Here is a 16,063-nt window from a genome sequence, read left to right as displayed (position 1 = left end):
AAATCCACGTTTAACTCTATTCCCAAAACTGGCTCAGTTCTAATTTCTCCTGGTTTGTTGGATCGGTAAAGCTTCAAAAAGTAACTGATATTGATAAACAGGACTGATATGCAATGACAGTTTTATTAGAAAGTAACACTAGTGGCCTTTTAGCCCCGCGTCCTTTCCCATGTTCCTTTGGGGTTCTGGAGGAAAGGCCGCTAGTTGTTGTGTCGTAACCACGGGTGGGTAGTTTTACGGAAAGACACTACCCAAACAGAGCCATAAAGTTACTGCTCTGCACATTTAAAGCGCCCATATCAACTTAGTAAGTGTCTGTTAATGAGCACAGTAACATTCGACATATTAAATTACCATATTAACAGCTGGAGTTAGCTATTAGCCTAGCACGTTCTCTCGCTTGATTGTTGCGCTTCCGCTTCCTCTTGCGGTACTTTCAGTGTCCCTTATTTTGGCCGGCAGGTTCATGCAATGCTGTAGACTGCAGCAAGCCTGAAGCACAACTTTTCACACAGTCTGAGTTTTGCAACAACGTTTATTACGAAAGGAAAGCACTTGGAAACGTTAGCCTTAGCAGAAATGTAGTGGCCGACCAGTGGTTGTTTGAGAGCCATTTGCAAACTGTATTTATTTATTTATTTAGAAAATTTGCCCACATTTTCCTGCCTACTTTAAAATTTTTGTCAATTTACCCAACCTACTCCCTAGTACACTGTTAAGAGTATGAGGTTCCTGAAGAACTTTTGGAAGTTCTCCAATTTTAAACTGTGGAGGAACCTTCAATAAAAGGTTTTTAGAAGCAAAGTGTTCATTAGAAGCTCCAGAGTTTCAAACTGAACAACCTTCAAAAGGTCCTCAAAAATGGTCTCTCCCTTTGTTGTAACATGTAATGCTCCCGACACTGAGAGAGTGAGGACTGACACATGCCTCCTCCAACACATGGACAACCAGCCACTGCCATCTGAAATAAAGCTCATTCACCCAAAGCTGATCTCCTAGCACCTAGCACTAGCAATGCTCCAACACCAGGAGGGTAAGGACTTAACACGTCTCATAGCAGCAGTGCCAGCCAACATCCCTTTAACAGTGATAAGGGGAGAGAGCACCATCTACCCACCCGGAGAGAGCATAGCCAATTGTGCTCTCTCTGACTCCGGCTGCTGATGACAAAGCAGCGTGGCTCAGGTTTCCTGAGCGTTCCCTGGGCAATAGTGGTAGCGTGTTAGACCACTGAGCCACTCGAAGCCCTTGTTTGCATTTTTCCCCTCTTTTTCCTCTTCTCTCAGACGTGTCTTGGTCTCGATAGTACTTGTAGTTGGACTCGTCTTGGTCTTTATAGTATTTGTCCTTAGACTCGCCTTTTCCTTTTACTCTTACTCAGACTGCGTGAAGAGTTGCAGGCTAGGCTTGCTACGGCATTGCGTGAGCCTGCTGGCCAAAAGAGGGGACACGACACTGAACGCGGCGCTTGAGAAGACAGAAGTGCGGCAAGCAAGCCGACTTATGCGCTAGGCTAATGGCTAACTCCAGCCTGTTTGCATTTTATTTTACTAAGCAATGTTGAAACTGCCTTAATGGATGAACAACTGGATGAAATTTGGCATGGTCTAAAGATGAAAATTAGATATCCTGCTTTTACACACATACAATATGAGTGTCAGGGCTAATTAGCAGCGCTCTCTAAATGTAGGTACTGAATGGGCTGAATGGGATCTTTGGGACCACTCTTGCCTAGGAGTCGTCTCGTACGGGTTTGAAAAGAATGCATTATCTGCTTTCTTTCAAGGCCAAACCGACTGCATATCGAATTGGTGCCATCTCTGGGCACGCCCTGACAAATTGAAGTACTGCAGCACCCTTTGCCACCTTACCTGTGTAAAGCCACAAAATGCCGATGAAGCTGGTGCGATTTCAGGCTGCACAGAGTAACTCCTAAAAGCAAAACAGGACCTGAGCAAGAAAGAGAGAGAGAGAGAGAGAAAGAGAGAGAGAGAGAGAGAGGGAAAGAGGGGGGATGAGAGAATTCAGTTTCCTCCAAGCTGCCCAAATCAATACAGCTGACAAAACCATCTCTCCGTGAAGAAAGGCTAAAGGAGACACCCCCAAGAGAGGGAATGTAAGAAAATATAAATAATCAATCTCTAAGTGGTGCCGTGCTGGAAAAACAGAAGGCCAGAGGTACCAGAGAACATGCTAGACTCGTTTTTTTTTATTTGTTGCTTTCACATTTGGCTGTTTTTTTGGCTGCATTCAAAGGATGCTTTCGTGCCTAACCATTGAATTATGAGCATCCATTTTTTTTATGGATGGTTGTTTACTGAAGGAGTCCAGGTTAAGTGCAGCCGCCGGGGATTGAACAGCTTAATCCAGAAATGCAAAACAGCACATTTCCGATGCTCGGCTGGTGCGTTCGTCAGCAGAGGAGCCTCTCAAAACGTCTCCGCCGCGATAGCGTAAGGGAACTCTGTGATTAAAATATAGCGGGACCAATCGATATCATCCTTTTTTCGGAGTGTTTTATCTTTAACGCCTTTTTCTCGCGTCATCATCATTCATCAGTCGATTGTATTGACTCATGTAATACAACTGGGACTGAACAGGCCTTGAGTAAAACAGATGAGCCCCTATTGTTTCCTCCTCCTGCTTGTACTTCCAGCCTACAAAAAGTGGAGAATTAGGCTGTAGTCCTGAACTCTAGGTGTTATTGTCCTCTTCTCTCGGAGTGTCGTGGTCTCGATGGTACCTACAGTTATAGGACTTCTCTTGGTCTTTATAGTATTTGCACTCTGACTCGTCTTGGTCTTTATAGTATTTGCACTCGGACTCGTCTTGGTCTTTATAGTATTTGCACTCTGACTCGTCTTGGTCTTTATAGTATTTGCACTCTGACTTGTCTTGGTCTTTATAGTATTTGAACTCTGACTCGTCTTGGTCTTTATAGTATTTGCACTCAGAGTCGTATTGGTCTTTATAGTATTTGCACTCTGACCCGTCTTGGTCTTTATAGTATTTGAACTCTGACCCGTCTTGGTCTTTATAGTATTTGAACTCTGACTCGTCTTGGTCTTTATAGTATTTGAACTCTGACTCGTCTTGGTCTTTATAGTATTTGCACTCAGAGTCGTATTGGTCTTTATAGTATTTGCACTCGGACTCGTCTTGGTCTTTATAGTATTTGCACTCTGACTCGTCTTGGTCTTTATAGTATTTGTACTTGGACCCGTCTTGGTCTTTATAGTATTTGCACTCTGACCCGTCTTGGTCTTTATAGTATTTGAACTCTGACTCGTCTTGGTCTTTATAGTATTTGCACTCAGACTCGTCTTGGTCTTTATAGTATTTGTACTCGGACTCGTCTTATTCTTTATAGTATTTGTACTCGGACTCGTCTTGGTCTTTATAGTATTTGTACTCGGACTCGTCTTATTCTTTATAGTATTTGTACTTGGACTCGTCTTGGTCTTTATAGTATTTGCACTCTGACCCGTCTTGGTCTTTATAGTATTTGCACTCTGACTTGTCTTGGTCTTTATAGTATTTGCACTCTGACTTGTCTTGGTCTTTATAGTATTTGAACTCTGACTCGTCTTGGTCTTTATAGTATTTGTACTTGGACTCGTCTTATTCTTTATAGTATTTGTACTTGGACTCGTCTTATTCTTTATAGTATTTGTACTTGGACTCGTCTTATTCTTTAGTATTTGTACTCTGACTCATCTTGGTCTTTATAGTATTTGTACTCTGACTCATCTTAGTCTTTAGTATTTTTACTCTGACTCTTTTTGGTCTTTATAGTATTTGTACTCAGACTCGTCTTGGTCTTTATAGTATTTGCACTCGGACTCGTCTTGGTCTTTATAGTATTTGCACTCGGACTCGTCTTGGTCTTTATAGTATTTGCATTCAGACTCGTCTTGGTCTTTATAGTATTTGTACTCAGACTTGTCTCGACTTGTCTTGACTCTGTAGTATTTGCATTCAGACAGTTTTCAAATTTATCATATTTGTACTCTCTTTGGTCTTGATCATTGTCCTCACCCAATTTAATCTCTGGTCTTGACCAAGCTACTATTCTTGGTCTTGAAACAGTCTTGGCCCTGTTTTAGAGTCTGTCTTGACGTAATCTTCACTAGTCTTGTGCTGGACTTGACTTTGGTGGTCTTGAATCCATTCAACCATGGAAAAATGGTTGCCTATGTTTGAAGCCCATGTTTAGATATAAAGTCAAGGAGGGTGTGGAAAAACTGTGGCATTTTTTCAGGGTTGTATGGATTTTTTTTTCATGGCTTAATGGAATTTCCATGGCTTGGAGTAATATTCGGATACGGATTTAACACCTTTAAAAAAGGTTCTCCCACCCATGAGAGCATTCTCTCTCCGAGTTCGTTTAACTTATGAAATCATTCCGTGAGCTTGTCTGGTATTACAAGGATTACAAAAATCCCATTTACTTTGGCTTATGTGCAAACATTGCGGAGGCTGTTGACTAATGTATCTCACATTATATCCTGATATGAAAATGAATGGCACTTTATGTGTTCTCCATGATAAACAGAGGCTACGTTCAGCTAAGCTGAACTCTTCTAAAGCACACCTGATTCTATTTTCGGGCTAGAGAAGCTCGGTGGCACTGTTGGATGATTGCCTGTGCGCTCCGAACAGAATTGCAAAAGGAAATCAAAGGTAACGGATTAGCCAGGTGAGTGAGCTGGATAGGTTAGCATGCCAGGCTGAGGTTGTTTTGTAATGATGGCTCATTTTTACCTGCCTTGTTCAAAAGTATTCAGCTTCGGTACCTCAGACAAAGCCCAAGGCTGAGCAAAGCCCTGCCGTGGATAAACGCTAGTCCAATATTCATTAAAATATCTATGCTAGCTAGTTAAACTGTTGGGGATGTAGCTAAACAAAATGGTTAAGGTCAGGACTATGTAGGCTAAATCCTTAACACCTTAACACCTAAGGTCCAGTCACATCAGCTAGCTAAGGATTAGTTTACCTAGTTAGATTAGCTTAATGTTAGCATGTCCTAACACTTTAGCCAGACAGCTAACTCAGATAGCTCGCTATCCAGCTAGTCAACGTTCAAGGTAGGACTTCTTCTAGAGAATCATCACTGCCTAGCTGCAGTCAGACAGGTGTAGAACTACCTATGCTAGCTAGCTAAACTAACGGTTAGGACTCTTTAAGCTAATTCCTTAACATGTTAGCTAAGGTCCAGTCAAATTAGCTAGCTAACACTGAAAGAAGAATTAGTTATCCAGCTTAGCATAACAATGTAACAACAGCAAGCCTTTTCGGAAACAATTTACTTGCACTAACACGCCTAATGTTAACGTTAGCTACTGTTGTAGTAAAATGTTTATTATACCTTGTGTTTGTTGACAAATCATCCTTAAATAATGATTACTCAACTTAGTATTAACAACTACATAATCATTGTGTGAAACCTTGTATTTTCTATGCATCTATACAAATGATTATCCGATACTTATATCATGTAGGCTTACACACATAGCTAACAATGTATGGCTTGTTTCTAACCCACATAATACCCACTTGTAACACGTATTGGTGTGCGACATATAGAGTCACTTTGCATGGCATATTACTCACCCACTTACTAACTTACATGATATTTACTCATAAGACGTATTATAACCTTATTACATTGTATGGCCTACTAACTCACATGACATGGCCTCCTGAGACACATTAACATGTAACATATGGAGTTCTATGGTAAAGGCGGGTGATTCACGCTTAAAGACATTTGCGTTACTAAAACTATACATCAGCATGACAAGTGAGGCCACTCCATGTGTCTGAAGTCACTGTCATGGACCATCGTGTTGGCCCCAATTGGGACTGGTATACTTTGTTTGAACTGAAGTGATATGGAGGGGATGCTGATAGGGTCGGACAAAGCGGCCTTCTCTCCGTGTGGGTAACTCCCTAACCTGCAGCTGCCTCGCACACACATAGAGAATGCTACACTGTCCAGCTTTGAGAAAATACAAAACATAGTCAAGGTCAAGCATGATGGTGGAGTCAGACACGTGAATCTGAGTACTAACATGTGCCATCTTGCATATTCACATAGACTAATCTGTAGAAACGCCTCATCGGCAGGTTTCACGTCATTTGGGGTATAAACGTGGAGTCAGATGAGAACGGGGTCAGAACTTTGCTTTGGGATGGTTGATACACTGTCTTTAATGCATTTGTTCTCCTGGATCCAGCATTCTTAAATAAATACTTTGGTTTGCTTCTAACTTCACTCCACTCGTCTGCGACTCTTTCCACAAAACGAACACGCAAGGTGTTGCGCCCCGGAAGAGGGGTGGGGTACGGGCAACACTATGTAGACATTTTTCTACACTACCTCACCAACACTTTAGCCAACCAGCTGGCTCAGATATCTCGCTGTCTAGCTGGTTGACGTCCAAAGTAGGGCTTCTTCCAGAGAAAGGGCAACATTTTTGGCATCCCATCACTGCGTAGCTGCAGTCAGACTCACAGTAAAAAGTGTAGAACTAGCTATGCTAACTAGCGAAACTGTTGGGGATGTAGCGAAAAACAAAACGGTTACGGTTAGGACTCTTTAGGCTAATTCCTTAACACGTTAGCTAAGGTCCAGTCACATTAGCTAGCTAAGGATTAGTTATCCAGCTTAGCGTAACAATGTAACAGCAGCAAGCCTTTTCGGAAACAATTTACTTGCGCTAACACGCCAAATGTTAACGTTAGCTACCTCACCAACACTTTAGCCAACCAGCAGGGAGAGGTGATGCTGGAGGTGATGTGGTGGTCAGTTCCTCTCGGTTGAGGAGATAACTTGGCGATTAGCATGCTAGCTAATTCACCTACATTAAACAGTAAACTCTGTTACCCAAACATAATAGATGGACAGAATTTTAGCACCCCCACATTTTGCCCAAAAGTTTGTGGACACAGCACTATTAGCCAAACATATTGGATGAGCTTTTAGGCAAGAGCTTTGGCAACCCACATTTTAGTCAAAAGTTTGTGGACACAGCTCTATTAGCCAAAGGGACTAGACAAGGTTTTGGGCAAAAGTTTGTGGACACACTATTAGTCAAATGTACTGGATGAGATTTTGGCTAAACATTTCGGCACCCCACATTTTGGACATATGTTTGTGGACACAGCTCTATTAGCCAAACATATTGATTGAGCTTTTAGGCAAGAGCTTTGGCACCCCACATTTTAGCCACAAGTTTGTGGACATAGCTCTGTTAGCGAGATGTATTGGATAAGCTTTTGGGCAAAGGTTTTAGCACCCCACGTTTTGGTCAAATGTTTGTGGACACAGCTCTATTAGCCAAACATACTAGACAAGTTTTTGGGCTAAAGTTTGTGGACACAGCTCTATTAGCCAAACATATTGGATGAGCTTTTAGGCAAGAGCTTTGGCAACCCACATTTTAGTCAAAAGTTTGTGTACACCGCTCTATTAGCCAAAGGGACTAGACAAGGTTTTGGGCAAAAGTTTGTGGACACACTATTAGTCAAATGTACTGGATGAGATTTTGGCTAAACATTTCGGCACCCCACATTTTGGACATATGTTTGTGGACACAGCTCTATTAGCCAAACATATTGATTGAGCTTTTAGGCAAGAGCTTTGGCACCCCACATTTTAGCCACAAGTTTGTGGACATAGCTCTGTTAGCGAGATGTATTGGATAAGCTTTTGGGCAAAGGTTTTAGCACCCCACGTTTTGGTCAAATGTTTGTGGACACAGCTCTATTAGCCAAACATACTAGACAAGTTTTTGGGCTAAAGTTTGTGGACACAGCTCTATTAGCCAAACATATTGGATGAGCTTTTAGGCAAGAGCTTTGGCAACCCACATTTTAGTCAAAAGTTTGTGTACACCGCTCTATTAGCCAAAGGGACTAGACAAGGTTTTGGGCAAAAGTTTGTGGACACACTATTAGTCAAATGTACTGGATGAGATTTTGGCTAAACATTTCGGCACCCCACATTTTGGACATATGTTTGTGGACACAGCTCTATTAGCCAAACATATTGATTGAGCTTTTAGGCAAAGGTTTTGGCAATCCACATTTTAGCCACAAGTTTGTGGACATAGCTCTGTTAGCGAGATGTATTGGATAAGCTTTTGGGCAAAGGTTTTAGCACCCCACGTTTTGGTCAAATGTTTGTGGACACAGCTCTATTAGCCAAACATACTAGACAAGTTTTTGGGCTAAAGTTTGTGGACACAGCTCTATTAGCCAAACATATTGGATGAGCTTTTAGGCAAGAGCTTTGGCACCCCACATTTTAGTCAAAAGTTTGTGGACACAGCTCTATTAGCAGAACAGACTAGACAAGGTTTTGGGCAAAAGTTTGTGGACACACTATTAGTCAAATGTACTGGATGAGATTTTGGCCAAATGTTTCGGCACCCCACATTTTGGACATATGTTTGTGGACACAGCTCTTTTAGCCAAACATATTGATTGAGCTTTTAGGCAAAGGTTTTGGCAATCCACATTTTAGCCACAAGTTTGTGGACATAGCTCTGTTAATGAGATGTATTGGATAAGCTTTTGGGCAAAGGTTTTAGCACCCCACGTTTTGGCCAAAAGGTTGTGGACACAGTTCTATTAGCCAAACGGACTAGACATGTTTTTGGACATATGTTTGTGGACACACTATTAGTCAAATGTACTGGATGAGATTTTGGCCAAATGTTTCGGCACCCCACATTTTGGACATATGTTTGTGGACACAGCTCTATTAGCCAAACATATTGGATGAGCTTTTAGGCAAGAGTTTTGGCACCCCACATTTTAGCCAAAGGTTTGTGGACATAGCTCTCTTAGCGAGATGTATTGGATAAGCTTTTGGGCAAAGGTTTTAGCACCCCACGTTTTGGTCATATGTTTGTGGACACAGCTCTATTAGCCAAACATATTGGATGAGCTTTTAGGCAAGAGTTTTGGCACCCCACATTTTAGCCAAAGGTTTGTGGACATAGCTCTCTTAGCGAGATGTATTGGATAAGCTTTTGGGCAAAGGTTTTAGCACCCCACGTTTTGGTCAAATGTTTGTGGACACAGCTCTATTAGCCAAACATAATGGATGAGCTTTTAGGCAAGAGTTTTGGTAACCCACATTTTAGTCGAATGTTTGTGGACATAGCTCTGTTAGCGAGATGTATTGGATAAGCTTTTGGGCAAAGGTTTTAGCACCCCACATTTCAGCCAGAAGTTTGTGGACATAGCTCTGTTAGCAAGGTGCATTCGATGAGCTTTTGGACCAACTAACTTTTGGGGCAAAACTTTTGGTACTCCATCACTGCTAAGCTGCAGTCACACTCTTTAGTTTCCCTATAAAGCCTGGTCCTGTGTTAGACAAATACAGTTGCCATAGTTCATGGAGAAGCAGTGCAGTTTTGTCTTTTTCACATGTTTGCCAGTGCCTTTAAAATGCTGAAGTGGGTTCAGCTGGAGAGCAGGCATAAGAGTGACTCACTCTCCAGTGTGAAATTTAAAGTGACGTTGGCACTGAGGAGTGTAGAACTACTCTTTATTTTTTTGGAAGGGTCAATCGAGCCAAAAACACATTCAACATCCTCCATTTTCAAACATCATAAAAGTCCAACTGTGGCTTCCAGAAACCTTCAAAGTTTTAAAAGGTTTTTACATCTCCAGCGAAAGATAATGAATTATGTTCACCAAAGGACAGCGCGCTGTGACAAACGCTCTGGAGGTAATCACCTCCCGGGCCCTGAAATAAGTCTTTCAATTCCTTTTAACCTTCAGCTTCAGCACTGGAGCAATCCGTGCCAAGCCGTGAAAGTCTCCAGGCCCTCTGCGAAGAGGAGTGTGTGCTGGAGACTTTGTCAGATCACGGATGCCAAGAGGCGATAATAAGCAGTCAAAACCCATTATTACCCACAATGCAAGAGTGCTGGATTCAGAAGAAACATGACGTCTGCCCTAATGGCCTTCCTGCTTCTCGCACTGACAGGGAGGAAGATGGAGAGAGAGTGAGTGAGAGAGTGAGAGAGAATCGGTTCTTTGCTTGAAGAATGGCAATACCCATCTTTTTTCTACTGATTAAATTAGAATAAATTAAAAATAAAAAAAGAATTATATAGAATTCGATTGTCCAGATGCAAAGAAAAAATAATTAGCATCAGCCTGAATGTTTAAAAAATGGCCTGTCTCTGTAAGATTCAGAGATTGGTAGTCAGGCACAGTGTCTGTTAGCATCCCACATTTTGCCCAAAAGTTTGTGGACACAACTCTGTTACCCAAGTATAATAGATGAGCCTTTGGGCAAAGATTTTGTCCCCCAACATTTTGCCCAAAAGTTTGTGGACACAGCTCTAATAGCCAAATGTACTGGATGAGATTTGGGACAAAGGTTTGTGGACACAACTCTATTAGCCACATGTACTGGTTGAAATTTGGGCTAAAAGTTTGTGGACACAACTCTGTTACCTAAATGTAATAGATGAGCTTTGGGCAGGAGTTTTAGTGCCCCTTATTTTGGCCAAATATTTGTGGACACAGTTCTATTAACCAACCGTACTAGAAACGTTTTTGGGCAAAGGTTTGTGGACACAGCCCGATTAGCCAAATGCAATAGATGAGCTTTGGGCAGGAGTTTTAGTGCCCCTTATTTTGGCTAAATATTTGTGGACACAGCTCTAATAGCCAAATGTACTGGATGAGATTTGGGACAAAGGTTTGTGGACACAACTCTGTTACCTAATTGTAATAGATGAGCTTTTGGGCAAATGTAATAGACAAGCCTTTTGGGCAAAGGTTTGTGGACACAGCCCTATTAGCCACATGTACTGGTTGAAATTTGGGCTAAAAGTTTGTGGACACAACTCTGTTACCTAAATGTAATAGATGAGCTTTGGGCAGGAGTCTTAGTGCCCCTTATTTTGGCCAAATATTTGTGGACACAGTTCTATTAACCAAATGTACTAGACAAATTTTTGGGCTAAGGTTTGTGGACACGGCCCGATTAGCCAAATGTAATAGATGAGCTTTGGGCAGGAGTTTTAGTGCCCCACATTTGGCCAAAGGTTTGTGAACATGGTTCTATTAGCAAAAGTACTAGACAAATTTTGGGCAAAGGTTTGTGGACACGGCCATATTAGCCAAATGTACTGGATGAGATTTGGGCCAAACATTTATGGACACAGCTCTGTTAGCCAAACATATTGGATAAGCTTTTGGGCAAAAGTTTTAGCACCCCACATTTCTACAGATTAAATTAGAATTAAGACTTTTTAAAATGTCTATAGGGTTCAATTGTCCAGATGCAAAGAAAGTTCATTAGCATTAGCCTGAATGTTTAAATAAGGCCTGTCAATCTAAAGTATCTACAGAGATTGGTGGTCAAGAGTTTGGACAAACCATCTATTGGACAAAAGTTTTAGTGACCCACATTTTGCCCAAAAGTTTGTGGTCACAGTTGTATTAACCAAACGTACTAGACAAGCATTAGTTAAGTTAGTATGTCCTGGGTGAGCTTTTGGGCAAGATTTTAGCACCCCACCTTTCTACAGATCAAAATAGACTTCTAAATTTTCTATAGAATATAATTGTCCAGATGCAAAGAAAGTTCATAAATGTTTAAATAAGGCCTGTCTCTGTAAAGTATCTACAGAGATTGGTGGTCAAGCACACTGTCTATCAACAACGTTAGCCTAGCCTTGTCAACTGAAGAAGCACTTTTGGCTGATTAACTGCATCTGGGCTAATGTTTTTAAAACCTCTATAGGGAGGTTCGTTAATTAGCTCTGTATGATGTTGTCTGATCTCCCATTCACCTGCACCTGCTGCCATTCAAATCTCAAGCCCTGCACGCTAATACAGTTAGCATGGGATCTTCACAATCAGTATGCGCATTTGATTCGGGCCGAAATTAGTTGGAATCAATTTGCCGTAAATCAGCAAAATCCCACTTGAATTCCACGCCATATAGTTCAAATCAGCTTAGTGCATTGTGCAATTTGTACTCCACTCTTGAAAAGTGATGTGTGTATATGTGTGTGTGTGTGTGTGTGTGTGTGTGTGTGTGATGTATGTGAGAAAATGCAATTTCACTGTTAGTTGCCAGGAGACTGAACGCTCAGTAGTGAACAAATGTGGGAAACGCCAGAGAGATGGACTGGGCATTGTGCATGAGCGTGTTAGCGTGTTAGCATGTTAGCGTGTGTGTGTTTTGTAGCTTATCTAAGCTGACAACAGCGATCTGGCTAACTGATACAGACAGTCCTGGCCTCCATGACCTCGCTAGCTACAAATAAACTATTCGGACACAGTGCTGGTCTTCTGCTGTGGTACAACCCCCCTCAACCACTACCCTTATAGTAGTATTTACTCACGAGTGTGCGTGTGTGTGTGTGTGTGTGTGTGTGTGTGTCTGTGTGTGTGTGTGTGCTCTTTATGTGTTTACTTAGCAGTTTCCGTGAACTTTCCTCATTGTCATCAGTAAACACAGAACACGGCACCTTCAGAGCAGACTAATCTCCCCAATCCGTCCCACTAGAAACAGATGAGTTAGTGGAAAGGGTCTTAATTGTTATGGGGGCAACGGTCACTTGGAAATTCCTGATATCTAAGCTTAGATGACCTTAATGACTCATGGATTCCAGGCTCCTTTGCGGATGGAAGATAGCAGTTTTTTCCACACAACATACGCTCGTATCAAAACGTCCCAACATTATATTTTAATTGTATATTTTTATCTACTGTTCTTCATGTTCTCTAGAGAGTTCCTTCCTTGGAGTCTTGGTTCCTCTTGGTTCCTCTTCTGCATGGTTTTAGAGAGTTGCTCCTTTTAGGTCTTGATTCCTTTTAGGTCTTGTTTCCTTCCTTATGCTCTAAGAGCTTCTCTTTTAGAGTCTTGGTTCTTCTCAGTGGTTCTTTATTCTCTTAGAGACCCTCTTTTGGAGTATTGGTTCCCTTCAGTGGTTCTTTATTCTCTTGGAGACCCTCTTCTGGTGTCTTGGTTCTTCTCTGTGGTTCTTCCTCATGCTCTTTAAGAGTTTCTATTGTGTGTGTGTGTGTGTGTGGTTCCTCTCAGTGACTCTTCATTCTCTTAGAATTTATCCTTTGGAGTCTTGGTTCCTTCAAGTGGTTCAACTACATGATCTTAGAGAGTGTCTCCACTGGAGTCTTAGTTCCTTTCAGTGGTTCTTCAGGAGTTTATCCTTTGGAGTCTTGGTTTCTCTCAGTGCTCCTCATGCTCTTAGAGTTTATCCTTTTAAGTCTCGGTTCCTTTTAGTGGTTCTACTGCATGATCTTAGAGAGTGTCTCCACTGGAATATTAGTTCCTTTCAGTGGTTCTTCTTCATGCTCTTAGAGATGTTCTCCTTTTAGGTCCAGATTGCTTTCAGGGGTTCTTCCTCATGCTCTTAGTTGTTTTATCCTTTGGAGTCTTGGTTCCTTTCCGTGGTTCTACTACATGGAGAGCTACTTGGAGAGCATCTCCACTGGAGTCTTGGTTCTTCTGAGTGGTTCTTATCCATGCTTTTGGAGGGTTTCTCAGAGAGTTTATCCTTTGGAGTCTTGGTTCCTCTCAGTGGTTCTTCATGAGTTTATCGTTTTGAGTCTTGGTTCCTCTCAGTGGTTCTTCAGGAGTTTATCCTTTGGAGTCTTAGTTCCTCTCAGTGGTTCTCCAGGAGTTTATCCTTTGGAGTCCTGGTTCCTCTTAGTGGTTCTTCAGGAGTTTATCCTTTGGAGTCTTGGTTCCTCTCAGTGGTTCTTCAGGAGTTTATCCTTTGGAGTCTTAGTTCCTCTCAGTGGTTCTCCAGGAGTTTATCCTTTGGAGTCTTGGTTCCTCTCAATGGTTCTTCAGACGTTTATCCTTTGGAGTCTTGGTTCCTCTCAGTGGTTCCTCATGCTCTTAGAGTTTATCCTTTTAAGTCTTGTGGTTTTGTGGTTCTACTGCATGATCTTAGAGAATGTCTCCACTGGAGTCCTAGTTCATTTCTGTGGTTCTTCTTCATGCTCTCAGAGAGGTCCTCATTGCTCTCAGTGGTTCTTCTCCATGTTCCTGTTCTTAAACAGTTTCATGTATGGAGGCTTGGATCCTTGTAGTGGTTCTTCTTTATGCTCTTAAAGAGATTTATCTTTGAACTCTTGGTTCCTCTCAGTGTTTCTTGTTAAGCATCTTTGGGAGTAATAACTCTTGAATCTTGATTCTTATCAGTGGTTCTCCTCAATCATCTAAGGGTCTAAGTAGTCCCTTTTGAGCCATGGTTCCTTACCCCTGCAACTTTTACCCTCGGCTTGCTCACTAGGGGCCTAAACCAGGGTCGTTTTAACAACAAGTGTAAATGCATCAATGAAACTGAATTGCAATGATGTGGAACTGGCCCCAATTCCAGTCAAATCCACTACTGGACACACACACACACACACACACACACACACACATATATCTGTATTCCCACTGGAAATACACTGTACACAGACACTCACACCCAAGCTTGTCTCCTTCCTCACTCATTCCTCCATAGAGGGTCTCGCTTGGATGAGGCTGACTTGCTTTGATCCTGATAGCAGCTGTGTGTTGTGTGGTGTGAAAACCTGCCGAGATTTGCCTCCTAGGCCGAAGCTGTGTGCCTGTGAGCGTGAGAGTGTGTGTGTGTGTGTGTGTTACATCGCTCAGTTTGATCCTGTTTGTCACACTGCTTTGTCTACTTGGCCAAGACGTCCCTGTCACTCGGAGAAAGCGGATACCTTGCATATCCTTCAAATTTAGCCGCAGTGTTTTAGCGCCAAGCGTCCATATTAAAGCTTTTGTGTGCGTCTTCGGTTTGGGTTCATGCAGCGGCCTGAAGAGAGACATTCACAGCATTGAGGAGAGAGAGAGAGTGCAAGAGAGCGAGAGAGAGAGAGCGAGAGAGAGAGAGAGAGAGAGAACGATGAATCTAGTTATGAAACCCAGCAATTCAGTGCCAGGTTCACATTAGCATTCAGTCACTTAGCTGCTGTTGTTGCCTGAAGCGACAGCCACTCTGTGGACACACTGAAATCGTGGAGAAGCCGGAACTCTCAATTTCCCATTCAAATCTATTTAAGAGCTCAAATGGATGAAGCGCTCAGCAGATGTTCGTCTCCTGCCGGATTCTGCGGCTCACTGTACCTGTCTGGAATGCATACGCTGTGGACACCCTCTATATTGAATGCATTCGGCTACTTTAAGCTGCACCCATTGCTGACACAGATGTTAGCAATGTCCCAATACACACACACACACACACACCACAGCTTGTCTAGTCCCTGTTACTGGCACTGGCAATAGAATAGGACTCTCTGGAGCAGTGGGCAACATGCTGCCTAATGCCAGACGTGGGCTAGAGGGGTATAAAGCCCCCCCCTCCAGCAGCATTGAGCTGTGGAGCAGTGGAACTGGAAGTGTTCTCAGGAATGATGGCTGGTGCTCCATCCAACACTTTTGGGGTGAGTTGGGGAGTGTGAGTTGGGGAGTGTGGGATGAGGTGGGGTGGTATTCATCCAACATTTTGACCTCTCTAACGCTCTTGTGGCTGAATGCAGTTATCCTCACAGCAGTGCTTCAGAAATCCAGTGGAAAGCCTCAAGCCTCTTTCCCTGGACAGTAGAGACAGTTACTCCAATGAAAGCAGCAAGAACTCGTTTTAAATGCCCTTGATTTTGGACGAAACTATGAATATGCAAGTGTCCCAATACTTTTGTCCATATAGTAAATGTATAATGTGAATAATTGAATAAATATTCAAAATAGAAATTGAATTGAAAACACTGAACTGAAGTGAATTTTAGAAGAAGTTGACTAACTGGAATTTAATTTCATTGCATTGAATTGAAGTGAATTTTACTGAATTAAACTCAGGTAAATGTCAGTGAATATTACATAACATAACCGGATTGGATTGAGTTAAAATGACTACAATTACTCCCTTTAGACTGGACACATGCTTGATGTCAAGAGAACCGAAAGACAGAACTGACTTGAAATAAACTGAACTAAAGAATGTCATGTGTACTGAAGTGAAATATTGAAATGAACTGC

This window comes from Salminus brasiliensis, chromosome 10, assembly GCF_030463535.1.
Source record: "Salminus brasiliensis chromosome 10, fSalBra1.hap2, whole genome shotgun sequence".
In the NCBI taxonomy this organism is placed as follows: domain Eukaryota; kingdom Metazoa; phylum Chordata; class Actinopteri; order Characiformes; family Bryconidae; genus Salminus; species Salminus brasiliensis.
The sequence above is the reverse complement of the archived record's forward strand: the minus strand, read 5'-3'. Positions refer to the sequence as shown.